Source organism: Tamandua tetradactyla, chromosome 1 (assembly GCF_023851605.1).
Source record: "Tamandua tetradactyla isolate mTamTet1 chromosome 1, mTamTet1.pri, whole genome shotgun sequence".
Taxonomy (NCBI): Eukaryota; Metazoa; Chordata; class Mammalia; order Pilosa; family Myrmecophagidae; genus Tamandua; species Tamandua tetradactyla.
In genome coordinates this window covers 163,545,238-163,561,838 of record NC_135327.1, presented here as the reverse complement: position 1 = coordinate 163,561,838, position 16,601 = coordinate 163,545,238, and the positions used below count along the sequence as shown (strand labels likewise).

General features: G+C 38.4%; 1 protein-coding gene and 1 long non-coding RNA gene across 12 annotated transcripts in view; one reads left to right on the top strand and one right to left on the bottom strand.

Moving 5' to 3' along the window:
• Window positions 1-16,601, top strand: part of CADPS2 (calcium dependent secretion activator 2) — a 617,203-nt gene that overhangs the window by 17,185 nt on the left and 583,417 nt on the right. The window contains exon 1 of one of the 11 annotated variants that reach the window (XM_077119785.1): window positions 3,460-4,612. The exons of the other annotated variants lie outside the window; for them this stretch is intronic. The gene's annotated coding sequence lies outside the window, so the exon portion shown is untranslated. Of the gene's footprint in view, window positions 1-3,459; window positions 4,613-16,601 lie in introns of those variants that run through there. 11 annotated transcript variants of the gene reach the window in all.
• The window catches only part of LOC143649960 (uncharacterized), a 33,801-nt gene that overhangs the window by 15,833 nt on the left and 1,367 nt on the right, over window positions 1-16,601 (bottom strand). The gene's annotated exons all lie outside the window — the stretch shown is intronic.

Sequence of the window (16,601 nt, the reverse complement as noted above, 5' to 3'; positions counted from 1 at the left end):
CTTTAGGTGAAAATTTGGCAAGACATAGAATTCTGGGGTGAAATCATCCTCTGTCAGAGCTCAGCAGGCTTGCGCCACAACCTTCTAGCTTCCAGTGCTGCTAATGAAAAGTTTGATGGAAGTCTGGCATCAGTCATCTTTGTTATCTATTTTTTCCATCTCAAATGCTTTTTAATGTTGTTTTTATCCTTTGGATTCTAAAATGTGACAGTAATCCTTTTAGAAATAATTTTAAAAAATGCTGGGTATCTGTTGATTACATTCCAACTGGAGATAGAAGCATGTCTGTTACCTCTTGGAAAAAATTCTTATTCTTTTATGAATTTGGAATGGTTTGCAAAGGTTGGAAAGTAAAGAGCAGAGGTTGCTTTTCTTTGTGGTAAGAAAGCTCTTTGAAGTAATCTTTACTTGCACACTTATACATTCAGGAGTGTTTTATTTGTATGAATATTCTTGTCATGTTCTACAGATTGATTGTTGTTAACAGTCAAGTTTATCTTCTCCTGCCTCTTGGCTTTACTTTTAGGTACACAGGGTATGCTACTTTGACACTGTTATGTACCCCAGAAAAGCCATGTTCTTTTAATCAGATTCCAATCTTGTGGGACAAACCTATTGTAGGATGGTATCTTTTGGTAAGGTTGTTCCCATGGAGATGTGACCCACCCAACCGTGGGTATGATCTTTTTTTAATATGGCAATATTACTTATAGACTCACTCGAGAACTGCCTTCACTTCTATCTATTCCCTTACATTGGAGTTCAACCTCATTAACTAACCATTCACCCATGTCTAGCTTTTATGTATCTTTAAGTCCCTTATATTCTGTATTATAAGCCTCTTATTTTACCTTTGCCATGGCCATAAAAGTAGAATCATACGATATCTGTCTTTTTGTGTCTGGCTTATTTCACTCAGCATTATGTCCTTAAGTCTCATCCATCTTGTCATATGCTTCAGGACATGATCTTTTGATTAGATTATTTCATGGGGATGTGGCCCTGCCATTCAGGATACTGGTTTACTCGTATCCTTAAAGGAGCTCATGGAGAAAGAAAGAGCTTAGAGCTGAAACAGAGAGCAAATGCCTAGACATGGGCACTTGGAGATTCAGAAGGAAATCGCCCCAGGAAATGCCAGATGGTCCACAGAAGCTGAGAGAGCTGATTCAAACCAGAAACCAGGAGAGAAGGAGAGGAGACATTGCTATGTGCCTTCCCACATGACAGAGGAACTTGAATGTGCCATTCCTCTGAGAAGGTAGTCTCTTGTTGTGCCTTAATTTGAACATTTCCAGGGCCTTAGAATTGTAACTTGTAACTTAATAAATCTTCTTTATAAAAGTCAGTCCTCTTTTGGTATATTGCTTTAGCAAACTGAAACAGAATTTGCTACCAAAGAAGTGGGGTGCTGTAGTTTGCAAATGCCAAACGTGTTGGAATGACTTTTTAAATGGATAAAGAGAAGATTCTGGTAGAATTGTGAGGAGTTTGATAGAGAAGGCTAGTATCCCTTAAAGAGAATGTGGGTAGAACCGTGGACTCTAAAGATACTTCCAAGAAGGCTTTAAACAAAAATAATGAATGTATCATTGCAAACTTGAAGGAAGGTGACCTTTATTTTAAAGTGGCAGAGAATTTGGCAAAATTGAGTCCTGGTGTTAGATGGAAGGTAGAATTTGAAAGTGAAAAAATTTGGATATCTTGCTGAGGAAATTTTCATACTAAGTGTGGAAAATGCAGCCTGGTTTCTTCTTGCAGCTTATGGTAAATTGTGAGAGAAGAGAGATAAACTGAAAACTGAACTCCTGGGCACAAAAAACCAAACAAACAAACAGAAATTGAGGGTCTGGAAAATTCTGGACTTCCAGAAAGTTAGACCCCAGAGAATAGTACCCCATGTGAAATTTTAACCAAGCATGAAAATTGTCAGCCATTTCAGAAAAAGCCACGGTTAGAAATTCAGTTATCTAGAAAGGATTTGTAGAAAGCCCTATGTTTGATGGTTGTGATCCCTGTATACTGCATAAAAAACTGACAAGAGTGTTGCAGGTTCCATATAAATGGAAACAAAAGGGACAGAAAAGGCATAGATTGAAGAAGCAGAACATGAAACTTCAGAGGCATAACATGGAAGCTAAGGTCTAGAGCCAGGAAATCTTGGGCCAGGAGAACAGATACACCCATGCATGTGGAGAGAGTGAGTGGTGCATGGAAAAGTGTTGCTGCCTCAGGCCTCAGAGAGGGTGGAGCACATTCCCCAGGGATTGGGGAGAGCTTGGCTGCCACCCCACTGTTCTGAAGGGGTTGAATGTGTGCCCTGGAGAATGTGATCCTGTCAGAGTCTGGGTTATACCCAGAAGTTGGGATTGAGAGCAAGGTAGTATCCCCAATTCTTGGCTCTGTTAATACTCTCACCCCAGTGTTTGGAGAGAGAAGATTGCTGCATAAGCCCTTGGGAAGGGTGGACTCTGCTCTTTCAGGTCCTGAGGATAAATGATTCTCAGATCTTAAAATCTAATGAATGAAGTATGCCCTGTAGGTTTCCAAAACTGTTTGGGTTCCTACTTTCCTTTCTATTTCTTCCTATTGAAATGGAAATGTTTATCTTATGAGTGTCCCTTCTTTGTATATTGGCAGCAGATAACTTGTTCTGAATTTCACAGGTCCACAGCCAAGGGAAAATTTTGCCTTTGGAGAGACCATGCTTGTAGCTGATTTTGATCAGATTTTGCACATTTTTTTTTTACTTCATGTTGTATTTTGTGATATTGTGATAGAATGAATGTATTTTGTATATGAAAAGAACATGTCTTTTGGGGGTCCAGAGCATGGAGTGAAACTGTTATGTACCCCAGAAAAGCCATGTTCTCTCAATCTTAATCCAATGTTATGAGAGCAGACCTATTGTTCGGGTGGGATCTTTTGATTAGATAGAGATATGACCCCGTCCGTTCAAGGTGAGGTCTTACTTAGTTTACTGTAGTGCTTAAAGCAGTTCATGGAGAGAGAGAGAGAGCTCATAACTGACACAGAGAGCAGAGAAATGAAACAAAGACACAGACACCTGGAAATGCTAAGCTAAGAGATGAAATCCAGAGCTTGCCCCAGAGAAGCTAATTGAAAGCCCACAGATGTTTAGAGCTGGAATCAGAAGCTGAAAGCAATGAACCAGAAACAAGGACCAGCTGATGCCAGCCATGTGCCTTCCTAGCTTACAGATGTGTTCCGTATACTGGCTGCCTTTCCTCTGAGACGGTATCCTTTTTTGGTGCCTTAATTTGGACATTTTCATGGCCTTAGAATTGTGACTTTTAAAAAGTCCCCTTCATAAAAGCCGATTCACTTCTTATATGAATATAAGCTTTACTAAACCAAAACACAGGGTGATGCAAAGTTTCTTTGGAGAATCAAATAACATTTTTATAGTGTTTTCTTATCATATGTTTAATTAAAATATTCCCTGTTTTCCTTATGTTTTCATTTTCTGTACCACTTAGTGGTTTTATAATTGACTCCCTGTGTATTAATGGGCTATAAATTGAAATAAGGCCCATAGAGTCTAAAATAACTTTAATATGAAGAAATATTGGCTGGAGAAACATCTGATTGGAGAAAGAAATTTGAAAGAAACTTGTTGCTTATTCAGAATTATGCATTTGCCTAGAAACATTGACCAGGTATTTTATACATTAGTTACGATAAGAATAAAAATTAAACATTTTGCATATAATTCATTACCAACCTATTTTCATTATATGTATATATGACTCTCATGTTCAATCAATATTTATGAAATTTTACAATTTTACTTGAATGTAAAATATAAACTTGCAATCAACCAAGACTTTTAAGCAGTTTTAGGAGTAAACCAATTAAGTGGAGTGGGGGATCAGGAATAGATTCTGAAAAGCAATCTGTGAGGTGTGTACTAGGGTCAGGGAATGACCTCAGTTCCATTAGAAACTTTTTGGCAGATGTTTCCCTGACTCTTTCTATAGTGTATGGCCCTCAGGCTCTGCTCCCTGACCATATCAATATATAATGGTTTCAGTTGATAATACCATCTGTGATTTTTCCCCAAGAGTGAGGTGTGCAACACTGAGAAAATTTTAACTTTTTATGAAGCAACTCTTTTTATTCTCATTAAAGACAGCTCTCTTCGGCATATTTGCGTAAATTCTGCATTTTTACTTCAGTTTTTCTCACAAGGGACCTCATTAGGCCCTTAATGTTTTGATTAACTTTAGAATTATATATTGCTCTTGAAAGACAGCAGAATGTTCTCTATATTGTTATGAAAATATGTAGTTTAAAATGTCGACTATACATAATATACTTGAAGTATTTTGGTTTACCAGTTTCTGCATTGTTATTCCTCAGAACACGAAGGTTAAAAAGCAAGTAAGTGTAAAACCCATATGACTTTTAAAGAAATGAGTAGGGTTAAGTGACGTTTTTAAGTCTCAGAAGTTTGAGCTTATCTTATTTCTATTTCTGTACTTCCTCAGAGAATGCAAGCCATCTGCCCAAGGTCACACAGTTTGTAAGTGATGACGTTTGAATTTGGACTCAGATCTCTCTGCATCCAAGCCTTGGATCTTTACCTCAGGTTGCCTTTTTTTCATTCTTGCAAAATGAGAATTACTCTGTTCCTATCATAAGTGCTCTTATTTAAAATTATTTTATTAAAGTGCACTGAATTCAGGAGTGATTATATTTCAGGATACATCATATGTCCCTAAAGCAATACTACATATGGTTAAAGGCTGTCATAAGATGACCGGAATAGTTCAGGATCTTCAACAGTGGCTTTATAAAGGTAGTTAGTAAGACTGTAAATTGTTTGAATAGAAAATTTTTAAAATGCCAGGAAGGACCTCGTAATTGGAATTTTGAATTCTCACAAGCCATAGTAGAGTCTGTCTAAATGCTAAGGAGGTATTGATCTGTATTGAGTGCCTGCCTTGGGGCACCTGAATTTAGTCTTCCCCAAAGAAGCATTGATTCCGGTTATTGAAAGTTGTCATTGTTTAACAAATAGTACAACCAGAGTCTCTCTTTATCTTATATCTTTTCTTTCTTTCTTGTTTCATAAATCTCCGAGTTGTCTTATGTATTTTTTTCTCTTATAGAACTAATATATGCTCATAGTAAAAGTGTGTGAAAAGCTCAGAAATATGTAGAGAATAAGACGGCAAAATACTAGTAATTGACCCATGATAGCAATATGCAGCGCTGAGCAAGATATACTTATTGTCACTGTTTCCATGCCAGTTTTCTCCTGAACAGGTTGTAAACACAATTTTATATCTTTTTTTCCCAATTTAACATTGTATCCTGAATATTTTCCTATTTCAAAAAATTCTTCCTAGTACTTTAAAAAAAAAATTTGTATTGACAAAACAACATACAAACACAAGCATTCTTAACAAATGAACGTTCCATACTTGGCGTACAATCAGTGGCTCACAATATCATCACATAGTTGTATATTCATCACCATGATCATATCTTAGAACATTTGCATCACTCCAGAAAAAGAAATAAGAAAATAACACGTACATACCATACCCCTTACCCCTCCCTCTCATTGACCACTGGTATTTCCATCTACCTAATATATTTTAACCTTTGTTCCCCCTATTTTTTTTTTTTACCTATATCCCTTACCAATCCCTTTCATTGATCACTAGTATTTCAGTCTACTCAATTATTTTAATATTTGTTCCCCCATTATTTATTTTTTATGCATATTTTTTACTCATCTGTCCATACTATAGATAAAAGGAGCATCAGACAGAAGATTTTCACAATCATATAGTCACATTATAAAAGCTATATCATTATTATCTATTTATATATTTACATATTATTATATATATAATCATCTTCAAGAAACATCACTACTGGAACACAGTGCAACAGTTTCAGGCTTTTCCCTCTATCCTCTCTAATGCAACTTAAGCTAAAAAGGGGATATCTATATAATGTGTAAGAATAACCTCCAGAATAATCTCTCGACTCTGAAATCTCTCAGCCACTGACATTTTATTTTGTCTCATTTCTCTCTTCCCCCTTTTGGTCAAGAAGCTTTTCTCAATCCCTTGATGCTGAGTCCCAGCTCATTCTAGAATTTCTGTCCCACATTGCCAGGGAGGTTTACACCCCCAGGAGTTATGTCCCATGTAGAGAGGGAGAGGGCAGTGAGTTTGCTTGCAGTGTTGGTTGAAAGAGAGATAGGCCACATCTGAGCAACAAAAGAGAGGTTCTCTGGGGGTGACACTTAGGCCTAATTTTAAGTAGGCTCAGCCTATCCTTTGTGGGGTTAAGTTTCATATGAATGAACCCCAAGATTGAGGGCTCAGCCTGTTGTTTTGGTTGTCTCCACTGCTTGCTAGAATATCGGGAATTCTCCAAATGGGGAAGTTGAATTTTCCTCCTTTCTCACTATTCCCCCAAGGGACTTTGCAAATATTTCTTTATTCACTGTGCAAATCACTCTGGGATTTATCAGGGCATCACACTGGATAAGCCTACAAAGTCTCATGCCCTATTAAAGGTTCCATGTACTTATGGTGTTCAATTAAACTGCCCATGTAAGTTAAGCTAGGAAATGCACTAGTCAAAATATAAATTTTGTAACTTTCTAGTACTTTTTACCTGGTGGCATACTCTTCCTCTTAGCCATATCATAATTTACTTAAGATCCATGTCATGATAGCTGTCTTAGTATACCGTGTGGAGGGTGGTTGTGGTGGATTTGACAATACTTCTAGACCAGGAATAACCAAATTAAAGCATGTCTACGTTTTGAGGCTCAGGCTATGTATTACATAATTCTTCTATAGAACAGGGAATACTGATATACTCTTTTGACAGTTTGTAAGAATCTACTTCTCACTGCAGCCTTGCCAACCTTGAATGTTATCTTAAAGTTGTCTTTATAAAATTGGTTTATTTATTAGCAAAACCTTATATAGTGCTTACTGTATTTCATAAAAACCTTGTTAAATGTCTATGTATACATCACACAAATGGTATCTTTTGTTTCTATTTATTTGTTTCTCTTATATTAGTTAAAATGCCCACTTTTCACATGTTGTTAGCTATCGTTGGGCCCCGTTGTGAAAATTCTTGTGAGGCAAGCTGAGAGCTGAGACTTCATGACTGTGTGTTTGCCAAGGCCTATAAAGTACAGAAGGGACCTGTGTCTAGGAAAACTGGCCTGTCCTCACTTTGGAGGTTGGTGGCTGTGAGAAGAGTTTGGTAGCATTTCAGTAATCTAAGAAATGAGAGCATGAATGAAGAAAGAGGGAGGTTGTAGGAGACACTTAGGAAACAGAATGAGAAGCAAACAGGGACTGATGTGAATAGCAAGAATTTAGAGACTGTTCTTGTGGTTTTGCTGGCACCACTTGTCCGATAGGGATACCATTACCAAGATGTGAAACCCAGGAGGAGAAAGATTTGGAGATATTCTAGGGAGAATTCTTTTGGCTCTGAACAGAAAGCCTACCTCGTAATAGCTTAAACCATTGGACTTTTATTACCTTACTTTGTAAGAACTCATGGACTGGGATGGCGGCTCAGTTATACTGTCACAAAGCCGATTCCTTCAGTTTTCCTGCTGCTTTATTCCTAGCAGGAGGCTTTTGTCTTTCTGATTGCAACTAATTGCAGGTGAGGTGGCTATGTTTCACGTAAAAGGAAAGGAAATGGGCCATGGACTGTATCCTAGAAGGGCTTTAGTCTGGAAAGTACACCCCACCCATGCATCCATACACCTTAGCTTCATTCTACAAACTTGTATCTGTTAGGAAGTCTAGGAATGTCACTATTTTGCTTACCAGTTTCTTTCTGTACTAGTTATCAAAGAAAAGGGGATTTGGAACGGGAGCTAAGCCATCAACAGTATGCCAGCAAGGGGGAAGATAATAAATTCAATTTCGGACATATTCTTGGAGGACATGCTTATGCAATGGAAAACAGTGTCTAGATTTCAGAAAAAGTTGTGAGAGCTTGAAAGATAGATGTGGATGTGCTCTGCATTCGCTTCATTTTCAGTCTTATATTTAAAGGACTTCAAGTCCTTGTTTATAAAGTGAAGCTCTCTAGATTTTCGTCATGCTTCCGCAGCTTGTTTTGTTTCTTAATTCCATTTATTACATTTCATGTTACTTGTTGTAAAAAGACCACACCCTAAAGTTTCCAGTCACAAGATCTGACTACCCAAGCTGTCCCATCGTTCTGGTTCAAGTTGCAATTATTTCATTAGTTGACTTCAGAATTTTCTAATTTGTGCTAATAGTGTTGATGAGAGCGTCCTTATGAAAGCGAGGTTGGAATTTGAATTCCATTCTGAAATGTATTAAAAGTATGACAAGAGCTGAGTATTTTAATCACCACCCCTATCTCTGTGTATGCTTTTTTGTATCTATAGAACGGATTGCTGTGAGGATTATATAAAATAATGTATGTATAGGAACTCTATGATTGTTCCCTTTCTTTCGCTGTGATTTTGATATTGGAAGAGCAGGCTTCTAAGCAGAATACTACTAAGGAATGCAATTAATATTACTAAGGGAATGATTCCTCCAGGCCCATTTCTCTAGGATCTTGCTTGTGTCTCCTTATCATTGTTCCTCTCCTGCCCTGACTACAGTAGATGGGGATCAAAGCCAGACTTAAAAAGCTTTCAGAGGCCATCATAAACTACTTACTCTTCAGGGAGTAAGGCTTTTAAGTCATTCGAAGTCTTTTTATAGGTTGTTTTTATATGGGTTATTTTTTCATATGTAACAAGTCAGTAAACATTTATTTTTTTAGATTAATGGAAATAGAGTGATGTGCCTTTGTGCTGTGATTTTCAAGGTGAATGATTCCTTTGTGAATTAAACTAAGTGGTCGCTGGCAGCTGTAGTGCTGAAGCAGTAGTTTTCAAGTCACTGTCTTCCAGGGGTATCTGTGTCCAGCAGGGTCAAGCCAATATTCCCTTTATACCAAACACTTATGCAACACAGTTAACCGTAAGTGCTTTTGTATAGGTCTTGCTCTCTGGATGTATTTGAAGCTAGATTTTCTGTCTTTGTTTATGCATACTGTTTATCAGCAACAGTCATAAGTGTTAGCCCCAAGGTTACTCACAGAACTTTCTCACAGTCCTTGCACGTGTGCAGCACCCCCTGTTCTAGTACATTTAAGCAGAACCACGTGTGGTGCCTTGCCTGTCAATGTTCTATGGCAGAGGTGGCTGGTATCTTTGTCTTGACTCTCAGTGGTCAAGTTCCTCTCTACTGACTTTTCTGTTCATACTCTTCTTCCCCTCTGACTTTTCAGTTATTCAGTGTTGTGAGAGCAGGACGGGTGAAGGTGAGGTCCTCATTTTGGGCAACTCTTAGAACATTGCCACATGTCCTATTGTGGCCTGGAGCCTTATTGGTCTTAAATGATTACAGCAGGCTACACAGAGGGACCCTGCCAAGGTTTTCTATTGAGGTCTCTTCACAGCACCAGAAGCCTCTGGAGTTTCGCTTTGGGTTCTGGGGAAGGTAATGTTTGCAAAACACTGAAGCAGTGGCACACAGGATGTGCCCCCTCTACCCACTTCTCTTACTTCTCTTCTCTTCTCTTCTCCTGCCTAGAGCCTCTGAAAAGGATTTGATGTGAATATTATGAACTATACAAAATTATATATGTATACCTTCAAGATTTTCATTTAGTGTGATATTTAAATGTATATTTATTTGTGAATCTTTTGATGTAGGGGTATAAGAGTTAGGACCTGGTCAGGAAAATAACCTTTGCCAAGTGGTTCCTTAGAGGAAACTTAATATAGGAAATTAATTACAAATTGAAAAGCTGAAAGAGCAAACAGGCAACTGTGATGACATGCAGAGATTACCAACAGTAGGAAACTTCTACAGCTCTTTTGGTTATAGGGACAAAGGGAGAAATTGTTGTTATCAGAGCAAGGACAGGAGCTGTCTGGTGGGAACTGAACTGTGGCTGAGGGGCAGCCTGGTGAGAGCAGGAACCAGCATCAATGCCACCCACTGGAACCTGTAACAATAGAGGAAATGTTACAGGTAACAATAACCTGTAACAATAGAGGAAATACTCCTGGAGATGAAGCAGAGAGAGAGAGGAGAAGCAATACCTGGACTTGTCCCCTACTCATGTGCTCCAGTCTCCTGCTAATGTTTCCTTTCATCCTAATGAAACCAGAAGCCAGCTTGCCAAGGAAGGCTGCAAAATATACTTTGCAGAGGTCAACCATCTGAAGGTAAAAACTGGGAAATAGATCTGAGAGCAAACAGATGAAGGACTGGCACAAAAGGCAAGGCCTTTTCCTTAAGTGTGGTACTAATGATTGGAGTCAGCGCATCCCTTATGTGCTATCTATCATTTCCATTCCCATTTCGATTCTTAAAGTTGAGCTTTGGAAGTGGGGTTTGCAAAAGTCTTTGTGCAGAATTCTGCAGTAGCCTCCTGAACTTGTTTTCCTGCTTCCGTCTTTACCACCCGCAACCCCAATCTGTTTTCTACAAGCAGTCAAGTAGTTTATTTATAATCTAAGTCAGATTGCTTCTCTACTCTGGACCTTCTAATGGCTTCCTTCTGATTTCCAATAAGAGCTGAAGTCTTCACAGTGGTCTACAAGCCTACATGATCAGCTCATGCCCTTAATCACATTGTATCTTGCTGTTCTTCCTTTAGTATCACAGCACTAGATACACTTGCTTCCTTGCTGTTCATGAAACACTGCTCCTACCTCTGCCCCTTTGTTCTTGCTGTTCCCTGTACCTTACATTCCTTTCTTCCAAGTGCCCCCCACCACCTCCTTCAGCGAGGGAGGTGGCTCAACCATCACTCTCAGTGAGAACTCCCTATTTAAAGACCCCCAACCCCCACTCCACTCATCCACTAACTTCCTAACTTTCCTTCCCTGTTTTATTTTTTCCTGATGTACCAGTCACCTCCTAAATAATATACAGTATATTTATTACTGTCCCCTTTACCCAGGAGAATGTAGGCTTTATGGAGTAGGACTTTTTTGGGTCGGTTTTGGTTGTATAGCAGTGCCTTTCACATGCTTTCATTGAATAGCTGGCTGTAGAAACTTTTTAGATTTAAAAAAATTTTCCCCTAATCTTTTTTTCTACTGTTGTGTTAATTACTTTTAACATGACAGCAACTTGCTTTTAATGAGTCTTTCTAAAGTAGCTATTTTTTATAGAAAAAATAACCATTTTTAGCTCAAATTTTTGAAGTGGTAAAAATGCCTGGATTCAGATTACAGCTCTGCCATTTATTTGCTGCCGATCACGAGCGGCTACCCATGTCTTCGTTTCTTGTCTGTATTACAGGGATAATAATAGTATTTACCTCAACATGGTTGTGGGAATTTAAATAATACATGAAGAATGCTTTAATAGTCTATATATTAAGTACTCATAACATTATTATTATGCTATTAATAATAGCTATTATTACTAGTCTTGGTTTACATGCTGAAGAGACCACGAAAATGCACAGCTCAAGTCTTCTCCTGTGTGCAAAATTGACTGGCAGCTCCAGCCACATCCCCTCTGGTTTTACCTTCACTTCGGGGGGGCTTGGGCTCTCCCCACCAGTGACTGGGAATGGAAGGGATAGTAAGGCAGACCCATTCTGCTGAATTGCAAGACTCCTCTAACGGGTGGCTTTGGCTTGAGAATTCCGCGTCAGCCTGGTTGAACTTTTCTTGGTATTGTGTCATCGTCCAAGACTTCCTATCTAATCCTATACCTTCCTTTTCCCCTTCCACAGGCATCAGACCTGCATATTGTTTTGAGGACCCTTCCTGCCTTTTCCTTCTCTCCTCCCCAATTTGTCTTTTGCACGTGTAATCCTGTTTTGGTGTCTGTTTCTTGTTGGACTCAAACCAATACACATGCTATTTAAATTATTTTAATTAATTACAGTATGATCAATGCTGACATGAGTGAGTTGAGAAACAAAGGTAAGGAATTCATTGTAAGCATACAGTTTACAATCTGTCTTGGTGGGGGCAGAAGTACTTGCACAGCTATTGGGGAGCCCACTAGCTACAGTGTGCCCTGGACTGAGTAAGAATGTCTCCAGGGTAAATGGAGGTCATTGACTCAACTAGTCTCTTCTAGACATTGTTGGATTTCTAAGAGGTATTAGTCTTTTGAGTTGAAAGCTCCTGGAATGCAAAGAGTCCATCAAGGGCGGGCCATGGTGGCTCAGCAGGCAAGAATACTTGCCTGCCATGCCAGAGGGCTGGGTTTGCCTGTCCATGTAAAAAAAAAAAGAGTCCATCAAATACTTCTTTTAAATCAGCCACACCAGATACCTACTGATAACTAGTAGACATTCTTTAATTGACAGATTTTAGTTTGTTTCTTGGGAAGGGCAAGTAGCTGAGGAAGACACTGGTGAAACGCTGGAGAAAGTGGGGCCTGAGATACTGCAGAGTTCATGAGATCTTTAACTGTCAGGGAAATGGCCTTGGAAATTTAGAGCAAGTAGCATTTCTAATGCTCTGAGTATAGAAAGCTGCCAGAATCCATCAGTGCTGTAAGTATATCTTAAAAGAGACTTGGTAAAATGCAAATTGAAAATTGTTTTTTATGATTTTTGGCTAAGCAGATTAAATATAGTGCAAAGGTAATAATTTTCTTCAGATATTTAAAACATAGAAGAGTTGAGAAAGTTCTAAAATCTTTGTAAATCTTTTCAAACCTTTGATAAACATGAGTAAATTAGATCTGTGTTTATGAAAAATATTGGGCAACTAACATGTTTATTAAATTAATCACTGATAGAAATGTAAATGTCTTGTGTTAGTTCCAGATAGTTTAGTAAGGAGACTATGTTTAGAAAGCTTCTTTATAGCCTTCAAATAAAAGCTGTCTGTGCAGAAGGCTGAAAGATTTAGCAATTATTAGTTAACCTGCCTTGGGCTTTGGAAAGCAGGTTCCGTGCTTTTGCATTGAAATTTCTAATAGGACATGTTCAGTTTAGCATTCCAAGATACTTCAGAAGCATTTTTTTTTCCTTTGTGAAGTCTTCAGAAAGATAGCTTTTGTGTGTAAATCTCCACTTAGCCAAGTTGCAGTTTCTCTCCCTTTCCTATCATCCTCTGCATATGCTGATTGCTTTGGTGTCTGAAACTCTTGAGGAAAAATCAGAGATGTTGTGTTCTGCATAAGAATAGAAAGTACTAATACCGTCTACAAACTTGAACATATTTACTTTAACCAGCAGTGACCTCTGAATGAGAGAATGAAATATTGGGGAGAAAAACATGGGCTTTGGTGGCCATGGCCTCTGTGTGAATCTCAACTCCACCACTTTCTAGACTTTATGAGCCCAGACTCTTCTGTGAAGAAAATACTTAGCAGAGGCCTGGCACATGGTTGTCAGTTTGAAGAGGGACTTTTTCTCTCTTATTTCCATTCAGATTGAAAGATGATTCAGATTCCTGTGCCTTGGTATGGAAGAGCTCCATCTCTGAGAAAAGATTTCTCCTGGGCACAGGGCCTCAAAGGACACACCTTTCTTGGTCATGCGAGTTACTTGGCTTGAGAGTGAGGATATTGTTTTTATCAGGAACATTATAAAACTACAAGAATTTAGCAGTAGGAAGGGTGTTGGGTATTCTAATGAGATGACCTCATTAGACAGAATGTTCAGCCCTTCTACTCTAGCAGATGACTGTGTAGTTGCTTGTAACAGTAGTGATCTTCTGTTCCCACCTAGTAGTGCTTCTGCCATCCAGGCATGACATTTTTTTTTATGGTTTTGCTAGATTGCTTTCAACTGTATGCATTGACTGGTACCTTGATACCTTTACCTCTCTTGCCACTATTTTTGTCCTGTGCCAGATACACTCTCTCCTGCTTCCTTCCCATTTGATGAAATAAAATTTGCTTCATGGAGATTAAAGTCTAAGTAAGTAATAGTTAAAAATAATAACTAATATAACTGTCTAGGTTTGAATTATAATTTTATTACAGTTGTGAACTGAAGCAAATTTATTTCCGAAAACTTCAATTTTCTCATGTAATAAATGGGTGCAATAAGAGTAGTTTCCTTCCCAGATTATTATTACAATTAAATTCTAAAAAATCTGTGGTAAGTATTGAAGGTTTAGTATATCTTACCAATTTGAATTCAGCCATCAAGTGGAATGATAAAAGAACAATAAAAATAAAATGGATAAAGATGTATAGCAGCACACATAATTATTGAAGAAGGTAAAAGGGAGTTGTTTTTGAGGACTTTGGACAGGTGAGTGTTGAACTAGATTAGAAGTGATGAATGAGGAATACTGGAAAGGAGCGGATTCAAGTTTTGTTTTGTCATTTAAAATTTTTGTCATTTAAAATGCATATTCCTGAGTCTGCTGCCAGGCATTCTGGGTCAGCCCAGAATGGGCTAGGGCTGGGGTCCAGCAATGTGCATCTTAACAAGTATGCCAATTAAGGCTACTGGTCCTGCTAAGAAACTTTCAGTAGAGGGTTATTGCAAGGTTGTACCTGGCATTGCTTATGGGGGGAATGGGTGCCAAGCTGAGAGTCATCTTAGAAAATGAGAGGTCTGATTGCCTTTGTCACATGATCATCTTTAATATTTTTATGTTTTGTTTGCTGTAACCTCATTTTTGACTTTGGGTTCAGCCTATTCAGTCTTGCTTTCTCCTTATCAAGATGTAAATAACTCATCTCTCTCTTCCACAAAAATTTTAGTTCCTATACTTGGAGAATTATCAACATAGTCTTTTTTGTTTTCATAGCTTATATCAATATTATTTTATTTCTGTATCAATCTCCATGATGAAATTGAAAATATGTGGTTCATTTAAAATTTCTGTGGTGCATTTTAAGCATCTCACTATTGGCATTAGATTTCCTGTGTTAGGCCACTTTTGCATCTAACTAAACTCAACCTAACGTTTACTTTCTTTTTTGCCTGGGCAGGCAATGAGAATTGAACCCAGGTCTCCAGCATGGCAGGAGGGAATTCTGCAACTGAGTCACCATCGCACCGCCCTAAAGTTTACTTTTGATATTTACAAAGCATGCACATCAAGATTCTCAATATTTGTAAAATATTTACAATGATTTTCTTGGTAGTTGCAGGATTTATACCTTTTGGTTTGGGCTGCAATTTAGTATACAATCTTTCTGGCATATGAAGCCAATTTTTCTTGCAGAGGTTTTTAAAATCAGTTTTACATCTATTTATTCTTTAGAGTAGAGATGAATAAACTTTGCTTACAAGATTTTATAGAACCTGTATCACTTAATATTTGAAAATCCTCAGCACTTTAATTTTAACATGGCTAAATGGAATATGCAAGATGCAACGCTTAGCCATTGAGTACCTTGTGTTACAATAATTGTTTAAAAAATTTCAGAAACTTAACTGTGAAATCCCTACAGATGCGCAGCCTAAACTCATCATCTTTCCTTGTTCCCAAATGCTTAGAATATGTAGATGCTCCAGTTGAAATATGAAGAAACATCTACATATTTCCTTCAGTGCTATTTTAACCATTGTGATAAATGAAGGAACGTGTTGCATTGATATGCAATCATAGTGCAACTTTGCGTTTTCCTCTCTGCCCCTTCAAACACTTTTTGATGATTCTTTTAAACATTTCTTCTTGAATGGAATCTTTCATCTTGAGTAACGTTTCTTGGATAACTTGGGGAGGTTTTCCCATGAAAAACTTATTTCAGTGATTAATGTCTACTCCTGTGGCACAGTCAAAGCCCCAGACTTCATTTAAAGTTGAAGATTCTGGCCCCCTCATGTGGGCCTGCTTCAGGCTGAAAGACTGCCTGGGGTGAGCAGTATGCTAACTTCTTTCTTCCAGCCTTGCAGCCTGGGTGTCTGACTCCTAATGGGGTTTGTGGTAGGTACAGCTGCTTTGTGACAGTGGTATGTATGCTCTGGGCTTGGAGAGAGGTTAAAGTCAACTCCTTGTGAATGTTTCTTGGTCTTTGCTTGTTTAATGATGTCCTCTTGGGAATCCGTGCTTCTCTTCTGGCTGTTTTTTTCTCTGACCTTATACCTCTCCCCACTTTGTTTTGAGGTCATCTCATGCTGGGCAAGAAGCTGCCTTGTGTGAGGTCACTTTTAAATTGAGCCTGCCCAGCTTTCTCCTTCAAGGCCCATATCTAATTCTTAGAAAACACAGGAGTATTGTGGTGTGGAAGCAAGCTGTTTCCAGGGCATCCAGCCTTCTGTGCTCTAGCACCAGGCAGCAGCTCCACTCTCAGTTCTTCACTTTTCCAGTTCTCAGACTGGAATCTAACTGCAGTCCCTTGGTTTTCTCCCTAAATCTATGTGGAACATGTCAGGCTATTCTAATGGTTCTCTAAAGTCCTTCTCATTTGATCTCATGGTGGCAGGTAGTGATGGAGGAAAAAAATGTCCCTATACTTTAGCCACTCTCTTTGCAATGAAATTCTTTCATAGCCTCTTCAGCTCAACTTTACTGTACCCTGAAGTGAATATTTGGCTGAGGACTTCAAAAAAAAAATTTTTTTTTTTTTGCCACCTCCATTTAAATCTTATTTCTT